The 19,300-nt window shown below is 30.1% G+C and overlaps 1 long non-coding RNA gene across 3 annotated transcripts; it reads right to left on the bottom strand.

The window, feature by feature from the left end:
* Nucleotides 1-157: 157 nt before the first annotated feature.
* LOC133675736 (uncharacterized) lies at nt 158-15,524 on the bottom strand. Of its 3 annotated transcripts, none has more exons than XR_009835467.1 (3): nt 14,160-15,524; nt 11,063-11,149; nt 158-783 (listed from the first exon to the last, which is right to left on the bottom strand). It is a non-coding gene; the product is annotated as an uncharacterized LOC133675736 (long non-coding RNA). The 3 variants fall into 3 exon arrangements; XR_009835465.1 differs by lacking the exon at nt 158-783 and having other exon boundaries at nt 10,921-11,149; nt 14,160-14,243; nt 14,795-15,524; XR_009835466.1 differs by lacking the exon at nt 158-783 and having other exon boundaries at nt 10,921-11,149; nt 14,160-14,243; nt 14,611-15,524.
* Between the last annotated feature and the right edge of the window lie 3,776 nt (nt 15,525-19,300).

Consider the following 19,300-nt stretch of genomic DNA (forward strand, 5'->3'; position numbering starts at 1 on the left):
TTATATGATGCAATTGAAAAAAACTGCTAAACCCTTCTGTTAGTATTCATTTTTATGAGCATCGATTTTGAAATTGAACTTGTTCAAACAAACAAAACAGTAATTATATCATTTCTCAAAGAAAAAATAATTGAATGAACGAGTAAAACACACGGGAAAAATCAGGGTAAAAGATATATTGATATTGATATTGTCAAATTGTTGTTCAAAACTTATTTGTAAACAATCATGCTATTAAAATCCAACCACCATAAGCAATTAAGGACATTAGAATAGCTTTAAGACCTGATTAAGCACACATTGCTAGCGGTTATAATCTATAGATGTGATCTGACCGTGCACATTCCTCCCTACCTCTTCCTCTCTTAAAGATCTAAGAACAAACAGAGTGATTTATTGGCTGTGACTTGAGGTAATGACTGAGATAAGACCTCCATGGCAAAAAATGCACCATGAGGGGCGACTTTTTTCTGATTTTTCCACAAAAAAAGGTAGGTTTCGCAAAGCTTAAATATATGCAGCTGTACCCAGAGGTTAAAACGATCAGCCGGCCGGCATTTGTGGGAGAGAATCTTTATCGTTATCTAGCCCAGTGAGCCACAAAGAAGAGAAAAATAAATAAGGAAACAGGAGCCCTAGTAACCCATAAACGACCAGATTTAGAGTTGGAAATGCTCATTCTATATATTATTTCCCACAGATCTCGACCATTTCATCACGGGTTTTAATTTCCCAGAAATGCGCAGATCAAGCTGAATCACTGGATCGGAGTTGGCCAAAACCCTAAATTAAAGAAAGCAGATCAGCTGCAAGATGTCCTTAAAAAAAAATAACACATGGAGAGAGCAAAATTCTGCGAAAAACAAATGATTATCTGACATAACAAGTATGTTTTTCAGAAGAAAAAGAAAATCACCCAAAAACCCAAGCATTGATCAAGCCAAGAAAACATGACTCAGATCAAGAATTAACCTTATCTGCAGCATGATCAATTTCCACCCACAAACAGACAGAATAAGAGAAAGAGAGTCTTGTAAACCCTAGAGTGTTAAACTGATAAAAAACATTCCTGGTATATTTTCAACAAGAGACTGAAATACCATCCGCTTATGTTTAAACTTAGAAATTCTTGAATGAAAACAAAGCCCTAGAGAGAGAGAGTGTGTGTGTGTGTGTGAAATCATAATCTGCCAATTAACTCAGTACTCCTAGAAAAAACCTAGGAGAGAGAAGAAAAGCATCACTGAGTGGAGGCAAAGGTTGTGTTGCATCAACAATGGCAGAAATCATAGTTACAATTCATAGCCATGCTAGACAAAAGAGAATTCAACATATCTGTTTTGTCTTTGAGTGGTTGGACCATTTTTGAAGAAGTGGAAAACACGAAAAAATAAAATAAAAATGAGTGACTTAATTATCAAACCACCTAAAGGAAGATAAAGAAGAAAAGGGAAGTGGTATAGATAGTACTGTGTGTGCAGAAGATAGAATAAAATGTCTCCCTTTCCATTTATGTGGGTGTATGCAATGTAACTCATTATTTGTGCAAGAATATTAACTACACACCACAGGCCTTTTCGGTCATTCATGATAGAATCTCTAACACTCTTCTTCAATGCGACCTAACATGCACTGTGCCACTTGTGATTTTTATTTGCTTAGCTAGCTAGCTAGCTAGGTACCTACTTTTTAGCTGGGGAGGACCATGATGGTTAGGTGTTGTGATAAGGACTAACACTTTTTAATTAATTGATGTTTTTTTAATTTTTTTAATATTAGTATTAAAATAATAAAAAGAGACTTTAAAATTATTAATTTAAATTTTTTTCAATTTTTTATTTTTAAAATACGAAATAGCCGCACTAATATATCCAAAATACATGAGAACTTGAAAGGGTATTCTCGGTGAAAGCTTCGTCATTATGTGCCATACATGTACAGCACTGTTACAGCAAGAGATCATGTTCAACAGTAAAACAGAGGATTAAACGAACAGGTGCAGGACGGATTCGATTGAGATTTGTATTCATAACTAGTTTTGTAACTACGGATATGGCATAGCAGAAAGGTAGGAATTGAGAATACCGTTCCCACTACTCCATAATCACACAATAGTATCAAAGATTATGCTTTGGAAAAGTAGGGAACATTGGGTTCTAACATGTGGAACCACAGATAAAGACATCAAGGAATCAAGCTACTGTTTAGGAAAGGTTTAAACTAGCAATTAGTGTTTGATTGGATAATTAGTAGAAGTCAGCTAGGGGACAACGTTAAGGGGTATACGGCTTAAAATACCATCTCAAAAAATTAGAAAATAATGTTCAATATTGAAGTTCAAATTTGCATATGAGAATTTTGAAATTTTATTTTAGTTTAAAATTATTTTTTAGTGTTTTAAGATTGTTTTTAATATCCTAATGTTAAAAAAAATTAAAAAATTAAAAAATTAAATAAAAAATTATTTTAATACAATTTTAAATAAAAAAAATAACATTTATTATACTCTTAAATAAACCTAAAGAAAAAAAAAAGTGATATCCGTGTTTCTGGTTCACATTGATATTTTCAATATTTTTTACAAGGAATCTAGAACATTACTACATACTACCATATGTGTAATATAACACATAAAACTCGACAGAGTTGGCATTCTATGCTTTGAGTACATTAAGATGCTATCATGTTAAAGAGAATTAGAAACAAATCATTCCACATCTCTAAAAAAGAGGTGCCAGAGAAATTATCTTAACTGTAAATTATAAAGCCTTCTTCATTTATTTTGAAGAAGGATGGACCGATACTATACAAGTTATTAGTTTAATATGTTTTATAATTAATTGATTGATTATACGTGATATTATTATATTTATTATTAATAAATATTTAATTTATTTTTAATATTCATATAATATTATATTGATAAATCTAGAGTAAAAATAAAATCCATATGATAAAAATTCTTTGCAAAAAATAAAATTATAAAGATGTTATAATTATGAAATTTCTATTGCATCAAAGCATTGTTTATAAAATATTCCTAATTCATACTCTCTTAAATATTGGATATTAATTAGAGCTGTAAAAACTGATGCATATTATATTTTTTCTTTTATGAAAGGAAGTAATTGTTCTCATAAACTGAGGTATAAGAGATATCTAAAACTAACATGCAAGTGCTTGTCATAAGATATGTATATTGAACTGACCCGCATGAGAATTTTATATGGAGAAATTACTTATATTTATAGAAAGGCTCACGTGACGGTTGTGTAAGTGATCCTTAGACTCTATATCATTAAGTTATCTTATATAGAGAATGTTATGCTTTGATTATGTTACATGTTAACTTAATCAAGATAATAAAATTATAGGCATTGGGTATAACATAAACTATATGAAGGTACTTGAGTGATCAAGAGAGGATTCATCACCCTGGATGAATTAGAGAAAATATTTCATTTATTCTCATATAATATTTACTAAGAAATTCATGGTCAATGTGGAATAAGATTTGAAAAGAGTTTCAAATCTTATTCAAATGATCAATGAGTATTATAAAAAAAATAAACATGATTTAACATGGCGGATATACTCCATGCTTTAATGTTAAATCAAAACATTATTGATAAAAAGATATTAATTACACCAAAAAAAGGGTCACTAAAAGGTTTAGTTAAACCACTAATAACTTTTTTAATATTTAGTGGATCATTACACATTGCTAGACAATGCACATGATCTTCAAATATAAATTAATTGATTGTTTAATTAATAATAAATTAAATTTTTTAATTTAGTTAATTAGAATTAGAATTTATATTTGAGACAACATATCAAGAACCTAATGGGTCATATACATTAAGAACCATTAGTCATAAATTAAAATGAGACGATTTAATTAAGTATGACTTGATTAAAATATATTTTAAAAATTAAGAACTAGAATATAATTAATAAAGGAATTATATTTCTAGATCTAGAAAAATCAAGCAAGGACTTGATTGAGTTATTTTATAAAATTGTCTTGAATTAATATATGAATATTATTTAGGGAGCAAATTGATATTTTTTGCTAATTTATAGGATTTTTAAAGATTTTTCTATAAATAGTAAACCATGCATCTTATTTTTTTAGAGGTTGTCTGTTAGATAAAAACCTACAAAAATATAGAATTAAAGCTAGCACTTTAGGCATAACAATCCTTGTTTTCTAAATAGAGATATAAGAAATTTTTCATTGATGGTTCATGTGGATCACCATTAGAAACCGGACAAATTAGACGACTAGTAGTTTATGACAACTCAACTTTTAAAGAATTATTCAAAGCAAAAAAAAAATCAAATCTTTAGGTAATAAATATCTAAACAACTCTAGATCTGTCTGACGAAATTCCAGGAACTCCTGAATAATTTTTTTTTATAATTTCCGGTAGATATTCAGAAAACCCACATAAATAGCCCTATAAGATGCAATAGTGACTTACTTAAGTGCAATATTTGAATTATGGATTAGTTTATGCAAAAATTCTACGTTTAGAATTTTTTACAGTTAAACCATAAAAGGTAATCACAGATCAAATAGTTAGTGGTTTGATCATACAGTTCATCTAATTTTGAACCATTAAAGATTCCTAGCATAATCGAACTAAAATATATAGAAGTAGGTACACAGATGCCCTAATTGAATTTGCCATCCGGTTCGGTTTTACCGACCCTAGTTAAAAAATGCGGGGTTGATTGGCTTTGTTAATACAAATATTCTTTACAAATAAAAGCATCCATATTAAAGCACTTAACATGTTTAAGCATATGTCGTTAGTGTGATCAGAAATGGTTATGGCTTTGTAAATCCAATTGTAGGTTTTTCAATGAACATTTTATATTTAGATATAATATTATAGTGGAAATTTTAATTGATATTTCAAAATTAAAATTGAAAAATAATTGAATTGAAAAATTAGGGAAATTAAAGAGAAACAATATATACTATGCTATATAATGAAAAGATAAATTTAAGATAAATGACATGTGGTTTACGTTTTCGTATGATTTCTCCTGATAACTAAAAAATAAAATAGAAATAATAAGAATGCAACCACACAGAATAATCACAAAAAAAAAAATGAAATGAAATTACTAAATATCATATAAACAAACCGAATCCACATACATAAAAATATATTAATTAACCAAACAAAGAAAATAACGTTTATATTAAACAAATATCAAGGAATATATATATACATGCTCAACATCAATAAATTAAAGTTTTAGTATCTTGGTATATAAAATAGGCTTAAAACTAAAAGGGTGGGTTTTTACTAAATTGTTTGTCCATCCATGTAAAATATAAGGAAAATTAAATTAATAGGATGATGAATTTAACAAGATTTTAATGTATACAACAAGAACAACAGAGGGTTTAAAAACAAAAACATAAATGGTTATAAATCGAATATAGTGACAAAACACAGGTCAAATACAAGAAAAATAGTAAAATAAATATAATTAATTATATTTTTAACCAATATTATTTTGTCATGTATTAGAAAATTAACGCATAAAACGTTTCATATAATCAGGTAAAAATAGAAAAGTTAAATAATTGATACCAAGGTTAAAAAAAGGAGAATTAACTAAAAACTTTGAATTACAATTTTTTAACATATGTTTACTGTAAATATTTTTTGCTTAAATCAAATGAAAACTGATCACATCATAAGTTTCGATTTAAGATGCATTTTGAATATTATTTTTTATAAGATGTAAAAGAAAAGGAAAAAGAAAAAGAAAAAAACTATCTCTTCCACTTTGTTTGGCAGTAGGGATTGAATGATGGATACGAGGAGAAAAGGATAAGGATCCAATGAGGCATTAATTAGAAGAATCCCTCGAATCCTTTCTCACTTGTAATTTCAAATAAATTTAATTTGGGTATATTGGCTCTATTTATCGCGAGGGATTGAGAATGAAGCATAGTTTTGAAACCCGGACCGGCCCGGCGGGTTGACCCGGGACCCGGCTGACCCGGGCCTGAGACCGGTCCGGGTCTAAGTAAAAACCAGCCAGGAAGTTAGCCCGGCGAAACCCAGTCGACCCGGCGGGTCGACCCGGAACCCGATCGACCCGGGCAAACCCGACTGAGACCCGGCTAGAATTGAAGCGGCGGTGCTGTTCGTTGCTGTTCTTCATTTACCTTGTAACTCAGCTACAATTCTCTCAACCCTTTATAAGCTGCCATGAATTTCAGAGGTGTAAGTAAGGCCCATCTCCGTCTCTGTTTATTTCTATCTAGTACGATGATGAACTCCAAGTTAAACATGGTATTTTGATGTCTATTGTATTCCTGTACGGCTGTGCCCACATCTAAGCAAATCTTTTTTTTTTTAGTTATGAACTAGTGGCCGTGCAGTGTTTGGATGGCAAGAAAGTGAAGGAAAAGGTGATTTGTTTTCGATCTTCTTGCGTGGGAAATGAAGTGAAGAATTGAGTTTTCGAGTGTCGGTGGGGAAGGGAATAGATGAGGATCAAAATAAGAGCGGTTTCTGTGAGATGAGAAACGTCAAGAAATTTCGAGAACTTTGGGGTGCACGTGGAGTGTTTTCATTTGACACGTGGATTATCCAATAGCATCTAGAGTTCTCGGTTATTTTTTCTTTTTTTTTTCTTGTTTGGCAATTCGACTGTGTTTTTTTTTAAAATTAATTATTTTTAGTTTTAAATTAATGTTTTATATATTTTTAGATTATCTTGATTTTAATATTAAAAATAAATTTTAAAAAATAAAAAATATGTTATTTTAATATATTTTTAAATAAAAATCATTTTTAAAAATAAATTTACCATACTTTGAAAATAAACTTTTATGCTGTTTTTATATCTTCAAAATATTTTGAAATTTCTTATTTTTTATTATGGAAAAATTTATGTATAAATTTCCACCTTTTGTTATGAAAAAAAATCAAAAAACTACAAACATAAATCAGCATTTCCCATTATTGAAAATAAAAGAACTCTTATCACTCTGCATTGGTGGGAGAGCTTCAGATATTTTAGTCAAGACACCAGGAGTGAGGAGTGAGGAGTTCTATACACTACCTTGGAACCTTCACAGGTTTTTCCCTTCATTCTAATTTTGGAGCTTTTTCTTGCCATGATGCCATCAACGAAAAGCTGAAAAGAAGTGGACCTTAGAGATATCCTTATCTGTTAAGTTAATTTTTTTGGGTTGACCCGGGCTGACCCGGGTCAACCCACGTGACCCATGACCCGATCATTAGACCGGGTCAATCACCGGGTCGGGTTTCAAAACTATGGAATGAAGGGTGGGTGTATCCTTCATTTGATAAGAGAGACAAGGAGGATCCAATGAGAGATTGGAGGGATCTCTCCAGTCCTTCCTCACTTACAATTTTCAATCATTTCAATTTAAATGGGATTAACTCGTATCTTTCCTTTTCCTTTTTAGCCGAACAACTAAAGAGATAGCTAGCAAGCCATCCATCTGATCTCTCTTATCTATCCCTCCACTTTACCTAATTTATTCTCCCCCCGATATATACACATATATATGTGTATGTATATACACATATATATATGTATGTATATGTCGCTCTTGACTGACAAACATAGCCTTAAACAAGATCAGCCCACATTAACTTAATAAAGTTTATATATGCTAGTATAATTGTTGAATTATCTAATATATTTCTTTCACAAAAACAGCAACAATTAAGAGTTCATAATCGATATGGATAAAAAAAAATATATATATATTATATATTTCTCAAAATTTTGTATTACTTTTTTATTTTAGTTAGTTTTAGGATAGAAATTTTCTAATTTTAATTTCAATAAATAAAAAATATATTAAACATCCATTCTACTTTGCAAAACAATGCTATAAAAATTATATGAAATTTGGGTCAAGCATTTTTAATAGGTATGATATCTATTGATATTCTTGTTTAAATATATAATGATAATAACTACGACAATAATCAAATAAAATTACAATATTATATTCAAATAACTAAACAATTGATTATACATAAATAATCAAACGATATCAAAATTATTTTACCCCTGTAATGCAGGGCTAGCTATCCTAGTAAGTAGTTAACAAAGTAAACTAATTGATGTAAGAGCAAATCCTAATAGCGTAATATAACCACTGCCATATAATTAGAGTTTTATCTTTATCTGTATATTTTGGATGGCTAAGATTATTTTTATGGGTTTATTTCTTTTTTAGTTAGGCTTTGCTTAGTATTTAAGAGTTGCTATATATATATAGGGCAAAGCTAAAAAAAATAAAATTAAAAGGGATCAAGATTTCAGTTGTTTTATTATTTAGCTAAAACAATATAGATTATTAAAGGAGGGGCTGAAAAAACAATTTCCTTGTAGGAATTGGGGCCCTGCCAGCCCGCGTATCCACCCCTATATATATATATATATATAAAAGTCTTCCCTTCTAATTTAAGGATTAAGATCCTCTTATATATCATACTTTAACTTACTTTACTTTATTGTATTTTTATTCTATTTTCTCATAATTAATACCTACAATTTTTTCTTCCTAAAATATTTATATTCCTTATTTTCTTTATCACTTTGCCTTAAATACTTCCAATTTTTTTCTTGAACTTAGTTTCTTAACTTCTACCTATTATTTGTTCTTGAAGAGTACGATGTGAGTGCAATAGGTGGGAAAAAAAATTATAACTTTATATTTTTTTGCCAAAAAGTATGCAAAAATATTTTCGGCATGTCTCTAAGCTTATTGATGCTTGATAATAATCCATGCAATAATGTTCAATGACTTATGAAATAAAAAAAAAAAAACTAAGTTTTATCTTTCTTTTTTGCCTTGTTTAGTACTAAGGAATAAAGAAAGAAAGACAGGGAAAAAGCCGAAGTTGTGTGCATTATATATATATATATATATATATATATATATATATATATATATAAAAGAGTAAGAAAAAAAACAAAAAAAAAACTAAGCATTAGGAATATTTTAGGCAAGGTGATAAGAAAATAAGGAATATAAACGTTCTACGGAGAGAGAAATAATAGAAATTAATTAAGAGATAATCAAAATAAAAATACAATAATGAAAGTTAAAGTATGAGATGTTAGATGATGTCAACTGTTAGATAATAGAGGAATCTACATTTGAAAAAAAAATGTAATTTTTTTAGTTTATTTTCTTTTCTTTGATTGCATTTGCTCTCCTGATTTTTCTAGTTAAATCTTACTTTTTTCCCTACCTCAAATTGGTACCGAGTCCAAAATCAATCTAATTTTGGTGATAGTAGCCAGATGAGCAAGAGTTTCTAGGTTCAGCCATGACTAAAAAATGGTGGAGATGCGAAGGATGGAAAACCAACTCATGCAAGAAGTGTTAAATATGCGTCAAAATAAAGTGGAAGCCTTAATGGAGATTCTAAAAGATTACCACAAACCCTGACACTTACAGGAAGGCAGTCATTAGGTTGAAAACTCCTTTCATTAATTCATAATGCTGAAGCCACAAATCGTATGGTGAATAATTAAATAAATGAGTGGAAAAACATTATACTCCGATCAAGAAATTAAAAGAGTCGAAAGGCAACAATCCCAAGAAGATAAATAATTAATTGAGAAAGAGATAGATGTGAATTAAAATTTTATTGTCATGACGTTTATTTTGATGACGAGCACACAAATCTAGAAGTTGAGGATAAAAGGGTTGTATAGTTCTTTTATATTTTGAGAGTTTTATAAGAAAGTCTCTCTTAATTTTATTCGTGTCTTGTCAAAATATTTTTGCTAAAGCGAACTCAAGTACTGTAAACGTGTGTGTATGGGTGCAAGGAGAACTCAAGAGATGACACTGGCCAGATCAAATCTCAGGCCAGATCAAACCTCAGGCCAGATGAGCCCAGCAAGATAAATTCACAAGATTATGTTTTTGCAAGAGCTTAATTATCGAACTCAAGTACTGTAAACGCGTGTGTATGGGTGCAAGGAGAACTCAAGAGATGACACTGGCCAGATCAAACCTCAGGCCAGATGAGCCCAGCAAGATAAATTCACAAGATTATGTTTTTATTTTAGATTCTGCTATCAGCAAACAAAGGACACAAGGCCTACCATCAATAGACCGAAGATATATAGAGGCCATGGACTTTTTCTGGTTTCTATCTATTGCATATGAAGTTGTACTCCTGCAACTAACATAGTTTCTAAGAAGTTTCAATTTAATTACAACCTATTTTTTTTTAGAAACTTATTGTAGTCCATTTTTTATTTTTTTTGCTATTCAGTCCTTAATTTAGTAGTTTTTTTCTCCTATTTTTATAAATTACAATTTCATTATTATAATAAAGAATGTTTTGCAATCAGGTCCTTACGTGAGTCCTTGCATTATTACTTTTAATCATTTAATTGTTTTGCCGCATGATTTTCTTTTATGGTGGCGGTTATTTTTTATTCTTGATAGCTTCCATGATTCAAACCATTTTTCTTAATTATTACTACCTTTTCTCTTTTTTTTGCATATAAAAAAACACATCTCATTTCTTTTATCACTCTAAGAAAACATATTTTTAGTGATTTTTAGCTATTATATTAAATATTTCTTATACCAAGTGAAAATTTTAATCAATACTCAGAATAATTACACTTGAGAACCTATTAATTCGACTAAAAAAGCATTGCAGTAGATTTATGTTCTTCAACACTAAATTATCTAATAAATAACTGAAATTCTTTACAACACTACATAGAATAGATCGCTAAATATGCTCACATATTTTATTTCTAAACATAACACAATTTAGCAAAATAGCACATTAATATATAATACTATACAAATAAGAAAGAGAAAATAGAAGATTAACAACTTAATTATTTCGTTGTTCAACTATTTATATAGTAAGGTTTGAAACAAAAATAATCATCAACAAGTGTTATTCATAGCTAGTAAATGTAAATATTCAAATCACCAATGACCTTTGAGATTGATTGTTGAACAAGGAAGCTAACATGCATGTAGGAAAGGAAAAAATACCTCAGTCTTCAACCTTCATTCAAAGTGTTATTATTCATATCCATTGATCTCCGTGTAGTTTTGATCACCAGCAGTAAAGGAAATAACCTACCAGATGGGTATTCTTGGATTAGCATCAGCTTTTTCTTACAAACTAATTTTAACAATTCCAATAAATAGCTTATTTTATATATATATATATGTGATAATATGATATTAGGTCATTCATAGCACTACTTCATATTTTCTATTCATTGCAGGTTATTACTTATTTCTGTAGTTTTGTACTTGCATTTATTTTCTAAATTATATATCATCACATGATTAACTATAATTATTCATGTCTTTAGCAAAGCCACTTAATTAAATATTAAGAAAAATAAGATAAATAATTGAAAGAATTTCTCTTTGGAAAATAGATATTATTAGTAATATTCTGTTTAATATTTATTTTCTTTCATGACTCCTTTTCCATATTGGATTGATCCTTAGTTGTAGACATGAAAGAATAAAAACCTAAAGTTTAACACATCCTAATGAATCAAATAGAAAAATTATAAAACATCACTGAGTTCTTAATAATTATAATTCTTTATTCATAAAATTATAAAATGAATTCCATTTTATGAATTACATTTTGCAAATATTTTAGGAGGAAGAGCTTCCTTCAATATTGATTGCAAGAGGGAGCTTACTCGCTTACAATTAGAGAGACTAGAGGGAAAGTCCTTACGAATTAGGTCACAATACCAACCTAAGAACCTGTTATTTGGTTATTAACTTTTCGACATTCAAGGCCAGTTTCATTACATTCTAAGAACTTATAATTTTGAAGTAGATTAATCACCCAAAATAAACTTCTATATATGATTTCCCGCTTAACAGTAGCATGTCTTTCGCTTCCATGTCCTTTGTTTTTAAACGGTCACTCTCCTAACTCCCAATCTCCCATGTCCTATGATTGAAACAGCAGTGGTCTTGCACAATGAGAGCAAAACCAAAGTAGACAAGCTTAAAAAGCACTTCCGCCTTCATAGGCCCAAAAGAGAATGACGGTTGTACATTAATGGCAGCGTAGCCGATAGATACAATAAATTGGGCAAAAACTTGAAGATAAGCTACTCCAAAAAGAGATTTTGAACTCAAATTCTTACAATATAGGCCCCTACAGATTTCTATGATGGGCCTGACCTTTGAATTAGTTAAGACTTTACGAAGCTAGTGTTTGAAATTGTAATAATAATTATTTTTTAAAATATTTTACTTGAAAAATATTAAAATAATATATATATATATATATATTAAAATTTATTTTTGACATCATCATATTAAAATAATCTAAAAACATTAAAAAATACAAACTTTTGAGTCTTTTCCTTTTCGCTATTGTAGCTTTGGTGCATTTTATTACATTTTTGGTCTCCAAAGTTATTTATTTTCAATTTCTTTCTTTGTTTTAATTCTTGTTTTCTAAGTTTTTACATTTTTGTCTAAAACTTTATTTATTTTATATTTTAGTCTTTAAGTTAGATAAGGAAAAGAAAGGGATCACCAGAAAACAAGATAAGAGAAAGAAAATCATCAATTGACCACGATTCAATGACTGATAAGTTTGTTTTTTGTGTCAATAAGTTTCATTTTATAAGAGGGGTTTCATTGAGATTTGTTTTCCCTTCATCTTATAAAAAGAAAAAAAAACAGAAGGAAGTTGAGAATGAAAAATTTGTTGGCTTGGTTTAGTTTTTTGAATCAATTTATTAGCATTTTATGTTGATATATTTGTTATTGATTCTCTAATGGTGTTTTTTAGATATTTACGAGTAAAAAAAAGTTTGAAAAATGAGTTTTTATGGTCCTAAAAGTTTAACCCTATTTCTCAAATACCTTTGGTGATCGGAGAAGATTATAGGTGACGAAAAGCATCTAACATAATGAATGACTTGTCAATTAAAAAGAAAAGAAAAAACAAAAAGACATGTTATCCACTCCATAAAAAGAAAAAAAGAAAAAACTAAACACGTTGCCCTAAGTTTTTAAGCCCAGGATGCTTGGGCTCTTAAGCAATTAGTCAAGCTTAATTATGTCTGGTTTTTTTTTGTATTTTTTATTTTAATTAATACCCTTTTATATATATATTTCTTATTTTGCATGATGTATTTATAGAAAAGAAATCATTTGTACTTGGTATGAAAAAATAACCTCGAAGATAAAATAAAAAAAAAAAAAAGCATATAAATTGAAAGGAAAAGTCAAGATTAAATATTTGCATATTTGTCTTTCTTTTGCTTTTATGAAAACTATTAATTTTTTATTTTAGTATTTAATTGACATCAAACAACTCTTTCTTAGTTTATTAGATTATGTTATTTTTTAAAATTTATTTAATATGCATAATCAATATCTTTATATTTTTCAATTAAAAAAATCATAATGTAATAAAACACATTTAAGACATTGGCATTTTCTTTCTCTGTTTCAAAACTATCTTCACATCTTACTAACGGTGTAATGTTAAATGGATTCTCAATTTATTTTATTAAATACATGCATCTTCTCTTCGATTTATAATTTGTTTATTTTCATGTAAAAAAATGCATTGACAACTTGACATATATTTTTTTAAAAAAAATTGAATTTTAGTGTGACCAAGAGCAGGTTAAATTACTAGTCAATTCTATTTCACCTATATGTGCATGCTAGTGTTCCTTTTATCTTTTCAGTCCTGCAAATGGAAAAAACTCTGAACCTAGGACCTATGAAAATCTCTTAGAATCTTCAGTTTTGACTATTTGCTTCTTAAAAATCCCCAACCCATGCCCCCGTATACCTTTCTTTTATCACAGCAAGACCAAAAAGGAGCAGTCGAAGTTACATTAAAAAAGAAAAAAAAAAAACTCTTTCCTATCCCAACTCTCTTTCAATTTTCATCCACTGAAGATCCAGAAGTTTCCCAAGACACAAGACACTTAGACATAGGCACTAAAAAAAAAAAAGTGGTGTTAATTAATGGCATGCACAAGAATTTTCATTTTGTGCATTCAAGAAAATATAGACCCAATAATGATCAGTATCTGTGAAAGCCAAAATTAAATTAAGCTGCACAGGTTTGGGTTGTTACCTGGACTATTATTGTTGGCAGCCGGAGGATTGTCCTGTAATAGCTCTCTCTCCACGATATGAGCTTTACATGTCGAAAATAATGCTGTCAGGATATTGTAATGGAATACAGTTAGCTCAAAACTACACCCACAATTTTAATTTTTTTTTAATGAATAGAAACCAAATTTTATTAGAAATCGTTAACAGATACATCCAAAAAAACTAATGAAGTCATTAGGATGGTGGACACAAAGTATTAACAGTAGACTCTCAAGACAAAAGGACCCCATTCAACAACTGGAGAAAAAACACCCACACACACACACACACACACTCTATACCCGGATGACAGGAACCATATATAATTCAAGGCAGCAATATACAAGAGAGATAGAGCGACTTCCATGTCCTCTCCAAACACTCACTGCCGACAGCCAAATTTAGCCAACATTCAAGAGATATCACCATACCATATAATTTCAGCACCACAAGACAACGGACCACAGCGGCAAATATATTGAAATTCCACAACACAAACCACTCAGCATAGCGTGATCAACAGGAAACTTAATTCCCAAGCAGAAACTGTCTACAATGTGTTGTCTGAATTTGGTAGCTGTAGCTCAGCTGGAATGCTTGGAACATTTATCTCACCTTGCAATACAGCACAAGATCCACCCATCAAGGAAAGAAATTGCGAGGCACAACAAGGAACTTGAGAATTAACCAGCATAATCGATCCCAACAGCTACCTCTTCGCAGAGATAACAGTGCCAGCACCTCCAAAGCTCAAAAGAACAACTTCAAAAACACAGCTGCAGCAGCTACACCAGATCAAGCCATGAAACTCGAGTAAAAGGCAAGAACACACAAAATCGACTACGAACTGATAGCATCGATAGCAAAAGAATTAAAGCATCATAACGACAAGACTCCTCTGAAACCTCATTGATCAGGCCACCCATCAAAATACAGCTAAAGAACAACAACAGTCTCACCCATCAAACTACAAATTAACATTCCTTATTAGCTTTCACTTCCTTCAAAAGGAAAACAAAAGGAAGGAAAATGAAAGACATTGAGTGACGAAACAACCAAGTTATGCAAATATATTGTGACAGTAGAAAACGAATTTAGCCTAAAGATATTATATAATGACATGTGCCAAGACTGAACACCTCAAAGCAAGAATGTAGCGAAATCATACGTAACACATAAGAGAGACAATCTGATAAGCAATGTCAATTCATAGTATCCAAGGTTAATTTCACTAACTAAACTTAAATTCTGCAAATTCTTCATCTTATTCTGTTCACACATGGTCCGCCTAAAGTAAAGATGAAGACAAAATCCCAGAAAGAGAGAACAAAACAAAGACAAAGAAAGAAAGTAGACAAAAAAGACAAAAAGACTAGTGTCAAGAAATCCCATCAGTCATTATATATAATGGCTACGCTGTTCACTTAACTATACCGAAGAAGCTACTAGTACTAGACTACTCGTATGCTAGCAAATTGAACATGTAAAATGAAATAGGAAAAGCAGTGTCATAGGTTATAACACAGACACACAGGAAATATAATATAGGATTTAGAAAATGTTAGTTACCTAACCTTTCCTAGGTGAGTAAACTGTGCATTTAGTCTCTATAGTTTTTCAAATTGAATTAAATAGTCCCTCTAGTTTAAAAAATAAATTAATAGTTCTTATATTTTCTATTTTTTTAAGAAATAGACAAGAAATAGATAATATGAAAAGATCGGTAAAAAGAATAAGAATTTTTTTAAAACAAAGTATCATTAAATTAAGTATATTAATACTCACTACCAAAAAACTGATAAATAGCAATAAAAAAACTGACAAAATTTATTTTGTCAGTAATTTTTGACATAAACAATGACAAAAAAAAATTGATGATTACTAATGGAATATAAAAAATAAAAAAATAATAAACATTTCATCAACGACTTCATAGAAAATTTGACACGTAAATATTTTTCATCAATGAAATACACACACATTTTCTTTGTCTTCTTCTTACCCATAAAAAAGCAGCCCCATCCTTTATTTTCTCACAAATCCAGTCATCTCAAACTACTAGTGTCAACCTAAATCTATCAATAATGCCAACATCTCTTTCTTGGTTCAATTTCTGTGAAGCTTCATTATATCAAGTAAGCAAACCTTTTCATTTTCTTTGTAACCAATTTATATTTTGGGCTAATTTATTGAATTGTTTTTGTACTATTTATAGTTTGATTGTATATTTAAGTGTTTTGCAAAAACATTTATAGAGAATGTTGTTGTATTAATGTATGATTTGTTTGAGATTTTGAAAAAATTGATTTTATTTGTCATTTAATGAAATTGAGTTTGATTTTGTAACTTAAGTGTGTTATAATTGAAAAAATAATGAGTTATTTAATTAGTATCAATTACATTTTATCAATTATATTGTCATGTTGGAAATGTGAGGAAATTTAAGGAAAATGATTTTTTTGAATTGATAATAATTAAAAGGTATTAATTTTTATTGAAAAAGTTTGAATTGAACAAACAATAGATAATCAATTGGGTACCAATTATTTGTTGTTAATTTTATTGTTTAGTTCACATTATGAAGTAAAGTTGAATTTGTGTAGAAATGATAATTAGTTATTAGGTTATGAATTAATTTTGAATAATTATTTGAATTTTGAGTTGGTAGTTACATTATTAATAAATGCTATCATCAATATTCTATACAAGTTTATAAGTGATGAGTGATCATTCTTGAATATATCGAGACTCTTTCGAAGGGTTTTATAGGCAAGATTATCTTAAAAGAGTTGAGGTTCTTATTAACTTTATACTTTCTAATCCAAAAAATATTAGTAGGGGTAAAATTATATGTCCATGGGCGAAGTGTAAGAATAAAAAGTTTCATCATAAAGATGTTTTGACAATACATATACTTAAAAATGGGTTCATCGAGAAATAATTATATTAGTTTGTATATGAAGAATCCTATGTTCCTTACAAAATAATGTTAGAAAGGATGATTGGCTTACCTTCTAGTTTTAGAAACATATATGAGTTTGAGGATGATAATATTAATCTTTATAAGAGTATGATGATAGACACAATGAGAATGAATCAAGATTATTTAGGTAAAGGTTCACGTAATATCATTTTAGATGAAGAACCAAATGTAGATGCAACTAGGGTTTTTAAACTTTTTAAAAGATTTTGTTAAACTATTATGGGATGAGTGTACAATTCACGGTAAATTATCTGTTATTTCTTGGTCTAGGATACCAAAAAATTAATACGTGTCTAAACTTTTGCATGTTGTACAACAATGAATATGCAAATTTTACAAAATGAAAAATCTTTTATCATGCTCGGTATAAACCCAATAATGATAGAGAAATGACATTTATCGCAAACAAAAAATTAAGATACTATGCAATCATTCATAGGGCTTCAAAAGCTTTTTATATCTCCAAAAACTGCTAAGCATGTGACATCATTCACATGATGGGATGGAAGGTGTCGTAGGGCGACGTTGAAATGGCGCAATAAAAGTGTCTCCTGAGAGGTGTTGTTGTTGGCAAAGGAAAAGATTTTGAGTCTAATCATACAATTATGATTAAGGTTTAGGAGTTACCACCTAGTATTATGGTTATTAGAAAACCTATGGTCTACAAGAGTCTGAGTAAAGGACTGATTGTGCAAGGAGAAGACGCATCACCCCCAGTGCACCCTACCTCAAGTAAGCTGCATTGTTGTTTGATTGTTTTTCTTGATCAAGTTTCTATTTGTTGGTCTTTTCTAAGTTCTAAAACATATCTCCATTCATGAGAGAGTCTTTACCTTATTGGTTGAAGTCCAAATTTTAGTATCACATTTATTTTGTACTTTATATCTTTAATACCTAAAGGTTTACTCTACTGTGTAGTTCTAACCCTCAAATATTAAAGTCTACATATAAACTCTAATATAAAATAACCAAAATAATTGGTAAAGGGTTTTTGATATTTTGGTCAAATCCTAATGAATAACCATAAACTAGTTACAATATATTTTTATATATTTTTAAAACATGAGAAAGATGCAATTTTTTTGTTCTTTTTATAAAAATATGCCTGGAAAACTTTTAGGATTTGGTTGTATGCAAGAAAACAAAATATTTTTGTTTTTTGAAAGGGGAAATGAATTTAAAAGTTTTGAGATTTTTTTTAATTTTCATTTTTTAAAAGAAACATTTCAAAGAAAACTTTGGTTGCAAGCACACATCCACATACGAAAATCAAAACTGATCATGGAAACAAAACATCAATTTATATTCTGAATATTTATCTCTTCTTAACATTAGTTAGTTAACGGATCCGCCGTATAACTAACCCTAACCATCACACAACCACAGTGTCCGCACTAATAATTTAATTCAATGGCAGCCTTAAAAACTATATAAGTTGATTAATCAAGAAATGAAGTGATAAGTAAACTCAGAGTAGACACAAGGATATATTCCTTGGCCAAAATCCACAAGAGCATTATATTTCAAAGGGAAGAAGAGGGGGTGCTGCCCTGAATCCTAGAGTCAGCCGAGGAGGAGTTTTTGGAAGGTCTTCCACTCCGTCCTAACGACACCCTTGGTCGTCCAATTACAGAGGCAACTTTACTTCTGGTCAAGTATTGCCTCCTTGGAGGGGATGCTGCGGCAGCTTCATTGCAATCTTCAGATACATGAACAATCTGAGCAGAGCCAAAAGATACTCCAGGGGATCCTGGATGCGAAGCCAACTTTACCCGCTTGTGTACAGAGCATCCTGGACTCTTGTCTACAGCGACAGCTGCCTCAGCTGCCATTGGGTCAATTGTTGGTTCACCATAAGGTTCCTCCCTAGTTGACTGTTTTTTAATAGCTTCAGTGTCAACTGAGGGATTAGAGCATCCAGAGGGAGCAGAAGATGTTGGGGGATGTTTTTTCCGCTTATGACTGAAAGTTGAGTTGCATGCTGAAGTGGAGTGTCCCAATGTTTTGCACTGCTTGCAAAACCTGGGTAGGGATTCATATACCACCACCTGTGCTTTGGAAACACCATTTGGGAGAATGATATCAATCGATGATGGTAATTCAGCAAGTAAATCAATCTCAATCAACACTCGGGCATA

This window comes from Populus nigra, chromosome 16, assembly GCF_951802175.1.
Source record: "Populus nigra chromosome 16, ddPopNigr1.1, whole genome shotgun sequence".
Taxonomy (NCBI): domain Eukaryota; kingdom Viridiplantae; phylum Streptophyta; class Magnoliopsida; order Malpighiales; family Salicaceae; genus Populus; species Populus nigra.